We start from the raw sequence: 12,774 nt of genomic DNA, 5'->3' as shown, positions 1-12,774 counted from the left end.
GACAAGGTCGCACACCTTTTGTAACAAGGTCGCACACCTTTTGTAACAAGGTCGCACACCTTTTGTAACAAGGTCGCACACCTTGCTACCCTCAGGGTAGCAAGGTGTGCGACCCTCAGGGCATAACGGGGTCCATGAGGTCATTCTTGGGTGTAGTACGAGAGAGGAAAGGACACGTGAGAAAGGCTCTCGAAGTTTTTTTTTTTTTGGAACTGAGTGGAGACGAGACGGACTTTTCGAGAAGAAAAGGAAACGAGGATAACGAAAACTGAGAAGGGTGTTTTCGTTCGTACTAGAATGTAAAGCGAAATCGAAATTCCTTTGGAAAGTAATTTTCATTGCCCGTGGATTGAGAGGCTCACTCAACTTATGAAAATTCACTGTGAAAAACGCCGAATTTATTGGGTACCCGACTTTTTCTTTCTTCTCATCTTTACATTTCAACTTCTCTCTTGTCTTAGATCTATTTTTCGTTTTTAGTAAGTAATAATTAGTCTTAAGATATAATTGTACATGCTATAAGTATAATAGTCATTCAACGAAGGAAGAATTGTCGCGTTATATAATTGATTCGTTAAATTTTTGTTACTAAAATTAAGTAATAAGTTAAGGGATAGAGCTTGTAGCTGGCATCCGATCTATATTCCTGTATTTTGTACGCGAATTAAAGACTCTCATATCGTAAAAGTTGTGTTTTTTTGTCCACGGTATTCGCGATCTTCACAGTTCGAACAGAAGTACCTGACGTATGCGCAATGTCATTTTACAATGCAAAGAATAACATGCATGCCGGTTCTAAATCAGTTACAGTTAGGGACTAGGGAGACTTGGGTATGAGTAACGTAAGTAACGTAAATTAAGAAAGAATGGGTACATATAACTTAGCTCTATTTGACATGTGTAGGTTCGTACAAGCAAAAAAAAAAAAGGATCAACACAGGGGTTGTACATCATACGTCGGCGTAAACATAGCAGAATTGCAGATGAGTTTCAGTGAATGAGAGTTCTTTCGCTGTTAAAGTAGTGTAAATTTGTAAAAGTATTTGCAAGAACTTTGAAATTCCGGGACAAAATTAATAGTTCACCCGGACAGTAAGTCAATTACCGGACTGTCCGGGTGAAAACCGGACGGGTGGTAACACTACATTGTAGGAACAAGATATTGAACTGATTATGATTAAGCTCTTTAGAGATGGATTCTTTAATTAAACAAATATATGAAAAATTTTTAATCCGCCTTTGCAGGCACTAAGAAGTCTTTTACAAGTCTATCGTGGTTCGGCTATACCTAGAATACGAATAGAACGGCTAGGTGGTGATAACGAAACATGATACAGTATATCCTTGTCAAGCCATCCAAGAAAATTTCTTGGGTTCCGATTCAGACTCGTCAAAACAAACAGGTGTACTGTATTATATACTTTTTAATATTTAACTATTCTAATTTTTCGGGCACTACGGTGATCTTTTGTATAACCATCGTGATAGCATATCACCTTATTATGGTTCGAGCCCACGATAAGAGGACTAGATGATGAAGTTTCGACATATCCGGGCCAACTATCATGAAATTTGCCACTGAACAATCTGGACTCAAACCCAAATCTGCTAGACTGGCAGGTTGGTGTCTTTATAGTCTCAGCCATCGACTGTTTCTATGTTATGTACAACGGGATGCAAACAAGTAAAGATTAAACGACTCTCTTACAAAGGAATGTACGAATCAGGTTCAACCAAGAAGAATCGTTAATTTTGAAAATCTCATTCATTATTACTAATTCAAGCAGAGTAGCTCATCTAAAACGACATTTAATATAATACCCGTGCTATAACAGGTTCTTTTGTGTATAATTCCTTCCCGCCTATTGAAAGTTCTTAAATCCATTTGCGGTTAAACAAATGTTAATAAATTGATTATTCTTATTCTAGAATAATTTGTATAAATTAAAATAGTTTAGAAAATTTATAAACAAAAATTATTTTTACCGGGCATGTTATATATTCATATAATTAAATATTTCTTTTAAATTCATTGTCGACATTAAATTATTAAGCGGAGCTCTTCGTAAGTCAGAACATGTTTTGTCTTTGATCGAAGTTTAACACGTACGATGTCACGACGAAAACAATTTATGAAAACACGCACACGGGTGTGTTTTAATCGGCTGCTGAGGTTGGTAAGCTGCTGGCCACACATGTGGGTGTTTAAACGTTTCTTGACGTTTTCGTCGAGTATGACGTTGGACGCATACATCCTCCCTCGAATCTGCGAGTTTTAAACTACAGACAGAACGTTAGAAGCATCACCACATTTGTGTTTTCGTATCAATCCGAAACAGTAAAACTTATGCTATGGAGCTGTTTTGTTTTCTCAGAAAATACCTAGTTTATACTCAAAATTACCGTACGTTTTTAAACTATACAAAATATTAAATACTGTACAATAAATTTGCAAACGTTTGATAAATATTAAGATACGTAGCACATTACTGAAAATTTGAATATTTAGCAATAATTGCTATTTTCATACATTGTTCTGCCAACTTGCATACAAAGTATACAGAAAAATGTTTACAGTTCGTGCACACGTTGTACTGTTGCATTTTTCACGTGTTATTCAGGGACTTTCCATAAATTGTCGCATTTATCTTGAAATTTTTACTCTCCCTTCCAGTTTCGTAACCCCCCTCTTCGGACGTCAACAAAACTCAACCCCCCTTAAAACCTTTATCACTTTATGAACGATAGAAATTTTGGAATAAATATAATAAAATGCATAAATTGAATTTTTCATTAGACTGAATAAACGTAAAGTTTTATTATTATATGTAGGAGGATACAAAATTTTCATACGACGAATGCTTTCTACCGTCGAGGTATTGTAAAAATTATATACTTTACATATTATCCATGAAAAACTAAAGGAAGTGACATAAACGGAACGTTTGAAAAGTATCCGCCTACGAAGGTACGGCAGTGATTATATATTTTTGATATTTCCTTTAAAATAACAAGTCAGACCGAACGTTCGGGTTTGTTGCTAGATGGCATGAACGGATCTTGACGTCATCAAGCGGAGGAAAAATGTCGGAGAGTGAGTTGAATGTTGATAGCATTATTTCGAGATTGTTGGAAGGTAAGATTATTTTTCGTTAAATGCACGATTTGTATAAATAATAGAGCTGATTTTAAATGCTTTAATAGCAGCGAAAGTATGGAAATTTAATAATGCAGTTAATGTGTAAATCGTATGTTGTTACATTAGGCTTAAGTGTTGACTCGTGACAGTTTATGTATCTCGGTTTATAAAAGTCGATATTTGGATTGGTTTACGTGTAAAATGTATTGCAAAATAACTCGTATTCGTCAGTTTACATGATTTTGAAATGGCGCCGAAGGATTTAAGAACTTTTAATAGGCAGCTGTACACAAAGGAACCTATTATAGCACGGGAATTTATTGCAATTCTTCTCCAATGAAAAATATGTATCTTTTCACTTAAAGTTACTCTCCACGTTTTTAATTCTATTGAAAGTATTAAACCACCAGATTTATTCAGTTATAAGTTTATTCTAATTGTAAATTACAATCAATTGTTTCATTTTTTAAGAAATGAAGATACATGATATCTTAATTAAAAGGAAATTTGATACTTATGAAAGAATATGTAATTATTTGTTTATAATTACTCTACAGAAATTGTTATGAAGTTTTTCAATCAAACATTTCTGATCTTTTTAGTATAAGTTTCCTTGAAACAGAAAGAAACAAGAAATGATAGTGAATGAAGTGATTATTTTTTATATTGTTTTACTATAATATGTATCGTTATTATATGTATTTGTGTTTACGTTGGCTGCGTTCGGCAGACTTGACAGTTCCTGAGCTGTTGAGTATTTTTCTGCCGAACGTCCTGTATGGTAGTGCTCTTTCGGAATGTGTTTGGTGCTTTGACATCATGTTTGGTAGCATCTTTTGTTTATGCTACCTATTGCTACTCAAAACTGACCAGTGAGGCTTTTTGTTCCAATGCATACATCCCTCGTCATTCGGCTGATTCGGATTGCTACGTAACGGCTACTAATTTGCTCGGTTACGACTGTTGAGTCTGTTTAAATTAATTGTTCTTTTTGTAAATCCAAAATAGAAGTTTAAAATGAACAACTACAAAAATTGAAATTTGAAAAATAACACAAAATCCAATATTAGTTTTTCACTTAGAAACCTTACATTTTAATAAAAATCACATGGGAAACTCTATCAATACAATATTGTATTGAAAGATGAAAAAGTGTTTGATAAGTACAATTTGTCTTGTGAAATTCAAACTAAATAATAGTTTATTCTGTATGCCTCATTTAAATTATTCAAATTTTTCAACACCTAGGTTCTCTATAATTCCTTAACATATGAATTTTTATTTAAAAAACTTTATTCTGTATTATGCAAGAACAGTTCTTTACTCTAGTACATATTTAGCANTTTGTATAAGTCATTTATATCAATATTACATTATTATTACATAATTTATTAAAATAAATTTTAAAAAATCATCATGAATACAGTATAATAATACTACCAAGAAATTTATATCACGAAATAATTATGACTTATTCTATAAAATCAAGATTTTATAGAATAAGTCATAAACTTAAGGTAGTGAATAAATAATCTGAAATAGCTAAACTGACAAGTGAGATAACGTTTTCAATTGCAGTCGGTATCATACGTAATTATGTAACTTAATTATATTATTATTTAATTACATTCCATATACTAACGTTTCTTAACCTTGACGACTTCAAATAATATATTAGAAAACAGATATTTATATAGGAAAAAACTTTGTTATCGCAATCTTCCATTTTTCAAATCTAGTAGAGCACGCAAAATCAGTTTCCGAAGACACTACAGGATGAAAAAAATTGTCATGGACGTTATTTAGCCTATTAGTTAATAAAGTGATCGAAACAAATGGTAAAGATCATAGACCTATTCGAGATGTTTGTTTGTCTGCTTTATCAATCAAAAACTTAAAATAAATAGGCCTACTTAGCCTAATAGATATTTATTGATTTTCTAATAGTTAAATGAGGATAAATAAATCAAACATTATATGTGTATAATCCTTATTGAATGGATAATTTGTTAAATGTAATTAAAGGTTAAAGATTGAAAATAACAAAATATGCTCAATATCCGCAAAACAAAGATCGAACTATCTTCAATTTTAGGTTTTTTCTGAAATTAGTGTCTTGATCTCAGTTTGGAAGCGATAAGCGTTAACCAGGACCGAATTTTGAAGTTATTCTATTTATTGATAACTTCAAAATTCGGTCTTGCTTCAATTTGCTGAACAAAAAAAGATTATTTTTAAAATACATTTTACTAATTAATTATTTTTGAATAGAAAAAAAATATTTGGATTTTCTGATTTTTTTAATATTCTGTGCAAAGTATATCATTCTGTCTTTGGTAGATGATAAAAAAATGTTTTCATGAGTTGATATGGAATTTTTTATGAAGTGATTATTTTTTTATCATCATCTAATGGATAAATATATCAAACATTCTCTACACGTGTATAACTCCTATTAGATTTATACACAAAAGTAATTTTAGGTGCAAATTATATCCAATGGCTTTGATCCAAATGCAGTCTTTCTAAGTTGAAGTTTTCGCATCAAATTAAGTTTAGTTATAATTAGGGACCTCCAGTGGGGAGCAAAAGGAGCAAATTGCCCCGAGCCGAGGAAGTAGGTGTCTCTATATAATTTTTTATTTACTTCCTTCAATATAGTAATTTAATTTACTACGAGGCCCGGAATATGTATTTTGTTCCAGACCCTCATTATCTTCTGGATGACTCTAGTTGTAATGAATAAAAATTTTGTATAAACGAAATTACTATATCTCATCTTTCAATATTCAATGTATCTGAAAGTTGTTTTAAAACAAATTTAGAAATTTGATCAAATCTATGAATAAAATTTAAAAAAAATTAATATTCTTCTTCGATTATAGACTATTTTACTGTTATTGAACTTTCAACTACCGTGGGTAGATTTGCCAGAAATTCTTGATGTGAAAAAAGAACGAAGATAAAAATAGAACATTTCCTTCCAAAAACGAACTATCATGGTTACAATAGTGAATAATAATAAGAAAAACCAGCCCTTTCAGAAATCAGTTAGGCCTATATATTTATCACACGTTATAAATATATACAATGCTTTAAACCTCAAACGAAAATTACACTATTAACTTAGGCATATATAGTACTATTATCGTCAATTAATCAATAATATAATATCTCATAAATATTTATTTGGTTACAATTGACATAATAACATTTATAAAAGTCAAAATATAAATAATCAGGGTCATTTTATTCACACCTTTTTTCAAATTTGTAATTAATGAATGAGTGCCAATAATTTGTTTTAATATCAAAGAAATTCTTAGTGTAGAAGTTTTGTAATTCTACACTACGTAATAATACTAAATTATATGTATAGTTATTATTCTTTGTTATATTATTCAGAGCAACATTTTATTTAGAAAAAAACTTTTTCTAAAAAAAAAAATATTCTGGCAATCTAACAGATAATAAACTACCAGTAGTTATTGTAATGGAAAGTAGTAAGTTGACATGCAGAATTGTACTGTTTATTTTTTAAGATACAACAATTTTGCAATATCACATACAATAGTTATGTAATTTTGCTTATAGGATAATGTTTTTAAAATTACATCTACAGATAAAAATGCGTAGATTCATTTATTTTCGGATTGTGGAATAATCAGATTTTTATTTGCAGTCACAGTTATTTAAAATATAATTGAAATCTTACAATGCCGAAATGAATAAAATAAGGGATAAATAATGTGATTTATTTTGTTATCTTGGCAATTTATGTTAATCCTATTTTCGTAAAGTATTGGACGAATGGACAGTTTTTAGAATGAAGGTAAATAAATAGACATCTAAACACATACACACATACAAAAACTCGTTTTATAATTATCGGTAATCATAGATCAAGTTTTTCACGTCTCAACCAGTTTTCGATTCGTCGGAAATGTCTTTGGTATGCAACTCATTTCCGGTTTGTTCCGACTACAAGTTTGTTCGAGGAGTCTTTTCATTTTTTAAACTATAAAATCGACAAAAGAAAATTTATTTGCTTTAATTGCTTTAAATAAGTAATTAAAGTGATTCTTTTCGAAGAGGGAAATTACAGGATATCAATGATCGATATAAGAGATGTTTCGAAATTTGTTTTTAAGGTTGACTATCTTCAAATTTATTCTTTTGCAGATGTCATATCTTATTTTACAAGTTATTAACTTATAGGCCTATAGTTAAACTTATATTAATCAAAACTCAAAGAAGATAAACAAGATATTAACATTTAACTTATATCCTGTATATTAAGATATACATCTATGAAATTTTTTGCTTTATACATAATTAATGTAAAATATTTTTAAAACTGTATAGTAATATTTCTTGTTTTTTCCTCGACAAAGTCTTCTATATTGTTATATAAAGACTATTTCTGTAAATCGCTTCGTGTCGCTAAGTTTTTCGCAACTCATTTCGAGATTCTTAATGTTCGGTATATATAGTACTGTAAATATTATAACATTCGTGACCTTTTAATGATATGCAAGGAAAACAATTAATATGTATATATATTAATCTTTTTCCTTGCTTATAATTTATCTTTGTTATTATTATCTTTTATTTTTATTAAATATTTTTTTTATTTATAAAATATATTTTTAAGTTTTAATTTTGATTTACTATTTCGTATCTCTATAAATGTTCCTGTTAAACACGAGTGTTGAACTAAATTTTTATTTGTATCTAGTTTAATCGATTTCTACAGCAGAATATATTTTCACCTATTAAAAATAACAAATTGGTTTTTCCCTCATCGAAATTGTGTATATTTAAATTCATTAAATAATGATAAAGTATATTTTCACTGGAAAACAATTATTGTTAATGCGATTGTTTTTGAATATATTCTCAATTTTATATTATCAAGAAAAGTTCATTTATATCAAAACTGTGTTTTCAAATAGCTCCTAATTTTAATATTTAACGTTGAAAAATCAGCAAAATTAATAATAAATTTTGCTGATCTTTTAAATTTAAGAAAATCAATTTTAAATGCGATTATTTAATTGTTATTAAATGTTATATTTGGCTTTTATCGATAACATTTCATATTATCTGATAAAAGCCATTATCCTAATTTAAAATTATAATTTTTATTTAAAATGATTTGTACATTAGTCTTTAAATTTCAATTTATGTTAATTTCCCCTATATGTTATTAATGATAACTTATATTTAAATATACGCTGAATAAATTAAAATATTTAAAAGTTTAAATCAAGATGAAGCTAACACATTTATGGATTTAGACTAAGGTAATAACTTGTACAGGCATACCTCGACTTACGTCGTTTCGAGTTACGTCGTTCCCGATTATACGTCGTTTGTCAAAAAAGTATACGGAAAAATAAAAATCAAGTTTAAGTCATTTTATTCGACTTTACGTCTGCCCGCCACAAATATTGAAGTCGTAATATCACTAGAAAAACGTTTAAAGCACATAAAATCATATTAAAATATATACTAGTATGTTCTGTATTTACAGTACATGCATTCGTAAATTTAGATTACTTTTTTCTGTACTATATTAAAAACTAAAATTTATTTGTTTGTAAGCTTAAAATAGATTTTTATTAACCACATATTATTAAAAATGCATTAATAAATAAAATACAGAACCGGGAATGGTAATTTACGGTTTAGCCTAGTGATAAGTAGATTCGGAGACAAGTAAATTCGATTTACGTCGTTTTCCTGGAACCAATTACCGACGTAAGGCGAGGTATACCTGTATTTTCAAGCTAATAGAGAATTATTTTATTATAATTATATTCATTCATTAGTTATAACCACAGTAGCTGTAGGATCTGTAATTTTAAAAGTAGGCGTTTTATGGAATACAGACAATACTAATCATTGGCCGAGTGACGAAGACCATTCTATTTCTTTGGGGGCCCGAGTTCGAGTCAAATTCAGCTCAGAATTTTCGTTGGTAGACCGGTAGATACAGTCCCTCATTATTCGGCTGCCCACAATGGAAGTTGCTGAATTCGATCTGTCATTAAAAAGCTCTCATAATGTCTGCTGGGTAAAAAGAATTATCATTTAAAAAATGTTAGCTAATTGGTGTCTGTTTAAATTGTAAAATCGGGTACACACTTACCAGTACACCTAAACAAGGATAAAAAAAGAAAAACTGATAGTTCTGTCATCCTGGTCTAATTCAAGTCTTATATCTCTATATTTTTAAAGTACAAGGTAATTATATAGAAAAAATTATTACGTTACTTAATTAATATACTATAAATTGTGATAATTTCTTATTATCCATTACTCCACAATATTCCAAATACTGTACGTACACTGTAAGATATTATTTTACAAATCTCGTTAATGCAGAAATTATAAATAGGCTAAATGATGAGCATTCGGTAAATTTTGATACAGACTGACTATTGTTAGAGGCATAGAGATAAAATTTGATACGAAACAAATTCTTTCGAGTATGGCTGAAAAGTAAAAAGTTTCTTTGTAAATATATACGGTAGGATTCCATATTAATGTTTACCCGATTTTATGTTCATTTTTAAGCGTTCCACCCTCTGTTACTTCATAAAAACAATATAATTTAGAACAATTGCGATAGGCTGCAGCCTTAACCGTTTGGATATCCTGTCCTCTGTCCGAGCTGCTTTCCAATATTTTTTAAACTTGTAAACAAAAATGGTATAAATTATAATTTCATTTACTTTGGATTTAGTTTTTATGTTTTTAATTCCCGAAATTTAAAAAAATCAATCTGTGTAACAAAATTTATAAATTCTTTATTAAAATCACATCAAGATAGTCTGAAATATTATTTTAAAAATTCCTCATATATAATTATGAAGAAATACAAAATTAAAATACTATTTAATTGATAAATTTTTTTATCTATGCTATAAAACTTTTTAAAAAATTATAATAATACTGTTTATTAAGAAAAGTAATATAAATATCTTAAATACAAAGTAAAAAATGGACATTTATTACCCATCATTAGAGTCTATATAACTTTTTTTACTTTTCTATACGAATTTTCACTTTTTATTAGGCCAATTTTTATACAATTATTTAAAAGACCTTTACTTGTTAACAAATTTATATTTTCAAGTTTTGGTAAGATTTCAGATTTCAGACGTTTCTATGTAAACAAACACAGATGAATTATCTCGAAAATATAGATTTTCTCCATTAGACTTACATTGATTTCTAACTATAAAACAATAACTTCCATTCCATAGAATAAATATATATTTTTTCTTTATAAATTTCATGATCAATAACTTTTGAATGACTGTATAAATGTTTTCATTTTTAATATTTGTGTCTTTTGGCACTACTATAGGCTAATTGAAACCGAAACGGAAAAGCCTAGAAGAAAAGATTCCAGAATCTGACGCCTTAACTATCTCGGTCCTCCGACTGCCGAGGCACATCCTTTTTTTCAAGCCGGTCGGATGGCCAAGACGGTTAAAGTGTCAGCCTATCTCACTGGGTGATCCGTGATCGAATCCGGGCGATCACAATGGGCTTGATAAAAAGGCTCTCATATGGCCCACAAAACAGAAAGAGTTTTAAAAAAGTGTGTGTGTCTATTCCTCTGAGAGATCTTCACTTAAATTCAGATCCCTCAGAAATTTCTATGGCTGATCTAGTACAGATATATTGGAATTCGTCACTCACTATTTGGCCGACTATTATGTATGCACCTGGTTAAATCAGTGATGGCATAAGAAAACTCTCTTAATATGCAAAAGACAGGAAATGTTTTATATTTCCTGTCTTTTGGACAAAAGTAGAAACCTTCATTCCATCGTTTTTATTCGAATTTTCGACATTTGTTTACTCAACACCTAAAATCAGCAAATATGCAAAAGCTTAATTTTTTGGATAAAATATTCTTTTGAAATCTACTACGCAAATTACTTTTTAATTGTATTGTTTGCTGTATATAATGGCATTATATATTTTCTAAATTATATTTTACTAACTAGTAATGGGACTTATTTTCAGTAAAACGACTTATTTCAAATGCTTCATATTTAGTACGACAGTTTCGAACGTTGGAGTAACTGAATTTGTAGCTTACAAGTATACCGCACATACAAACTTTTGAACCATATCCTTGTTCTAATATTTTGCAGTGCGACTGACCATAAATACATTAATAGCCTATATTTTAGTGACTAGCACTGCTAATGTTAACAATGTAACAATGTTAACAAAAAAATAATTTATTTTTGTTAACATTGTAGTAGTGTTGCCACCTTTTGAAAATCGCTGACCCGGACGGAAGGTAAAGTTTGTTCTGTGGCTACGTGCCATAATTGTATAGTTATAGTTTATTTTTTATATCATATATATTTTCCTTTGTCTTCATTTCTACTGTCTCTCTTTCTGGAAGTTTCTCCCTACTTTTGTTTAACGGCGTAACAGCAGGTGACCCCTTTAGTAACAAGGGGACAAGGTCGCACACCTTTTGTAACAAGGTCGCACACCTTTTGTAACAAGGTCGCACACCTTTTGTAACAAGGTCGCACACCTTGCTACCCTCAGGGTAGCAAGGTGTGCGACCCTCAGGGCATAACGGGGTCCATGAGGTCATTCTTGGGTGTAGTACGAGAGAGGAAAGGACACGTGAGAAAGGCTCTCGAAGTTTTTTTTTGGAACTGAGTGGAGACGAGACGGACTTTTCGAGAAGAAAAGGAAACGAGGATAACGAAAACTGAGAAGGGTGTTTTCGTTCGTACTAGAGTGTAAAGCGAAATCGAAATTCCTTAGGAAAGTAATTTTCATTGGCCGTGGATCGAGAGGCTCACTCAACTTATGAAAATTCACCGTGAAAAACGCCGAATTTATTGGGTACCCGACTTTTTCTTTCTTCTCATCTTTACATTTCAACTTCTCTCTTGTCTTAGATCTATTTTTCGTTTTTAGTAAGTAATAATTAGTCTTAAGATATAATTGTATATGCTATAAGTATAATAGTCATTCAACGAAGGAAGAATTGTCGCGTTATATAATTGATTCGTTGAATTTTTGTTACTAAAATTAAGTAATAAGTTAAGGGATAGAGCTTGTAGCTGGCATCCGATCTATATTCCTGTATTTTGTACGCGAATTAAAGACTCTCATATCGTAAAAGTTGTGTTTCTTTGTCCACGGTATTCGCGATCCTCACATCGGCAACCTTACACTGGTATGCCACTATATCATCATCATCATCATCGTCACAGAGGAGTGGTATAGCTCTCAGCTTTTCACTCCGGAAGAAACAGGAAGGAAGAGTCGGTCTTATAGAAGACGACCAATCCGAGGAAGACAGAAGAGAGGTCACTAAGTAACCAAAGCCGGTCTTATAAGAGACGACCCCCGCGAGAAAGGGAGACAGAATGCCTTCCGGGAGGACTTGGAGGGAAAGCTGGCCCCTATTCAGGCGTCATTGGCTATGCCACTATATTTCAGCATTTCAGCTGGTAAAACTCATCCTCAGTTGACGTTACATTTTCTATTTACAAATTTTAATAATTAAAAATTAAAATTAGAAACCAAAACCCTAAATAAACAAAAATTGCCCGTTAATTTGTATAAAATTATAATGA

General features: G+C 30.5%; 1 protein-coding gene across 1 annotated transcript in view; it reads left to right on the top strand.

Moving 5' to 3' along the window:
• The first annotated feature begins 2,852 nt into the window (after nt 1-2,852).
• The window catches only part of LOC111640116 (serine/threonine-protein phosphatase PP1-beta catalytic subunit), a 59,176-nt gene continuing 49,254 nt past the window's right edge, over nt 2,853-12,774 (top strand). The window contains exons 1-2 of the mRNA XM_023386117.1: nt 2,853-2,968; nt 3,045-3,136. The gene's annotated coding sequence lies outside the window, so the exon portion shown is untranslated. The remainder of the gene's footprint in view (nt 2,969-3,044; nt 3,137-12,774) is intronic.

Source organism: Centruroides sculpturatus, unplaced genomic scaffold (assembly GCF_000671375.1).
Source record: "Centruroides sculpturatus isolate CEXI.00-Female unplaced genomic scaffold, Cexi_2.0 scaffold1405, whole genome shotgun sequence".
Taxonomy (NCBI): Eukaryota; Metazoa; Arthropoda; class Arachnida; order Scorpiones; family Buthidae; genus Centruroides; species Centruroides sculpturatus.
Note: the sequence above shows the minus strand (reverse complement) of the source record. Positions and strands in the feature narration are given on the sequence as shown.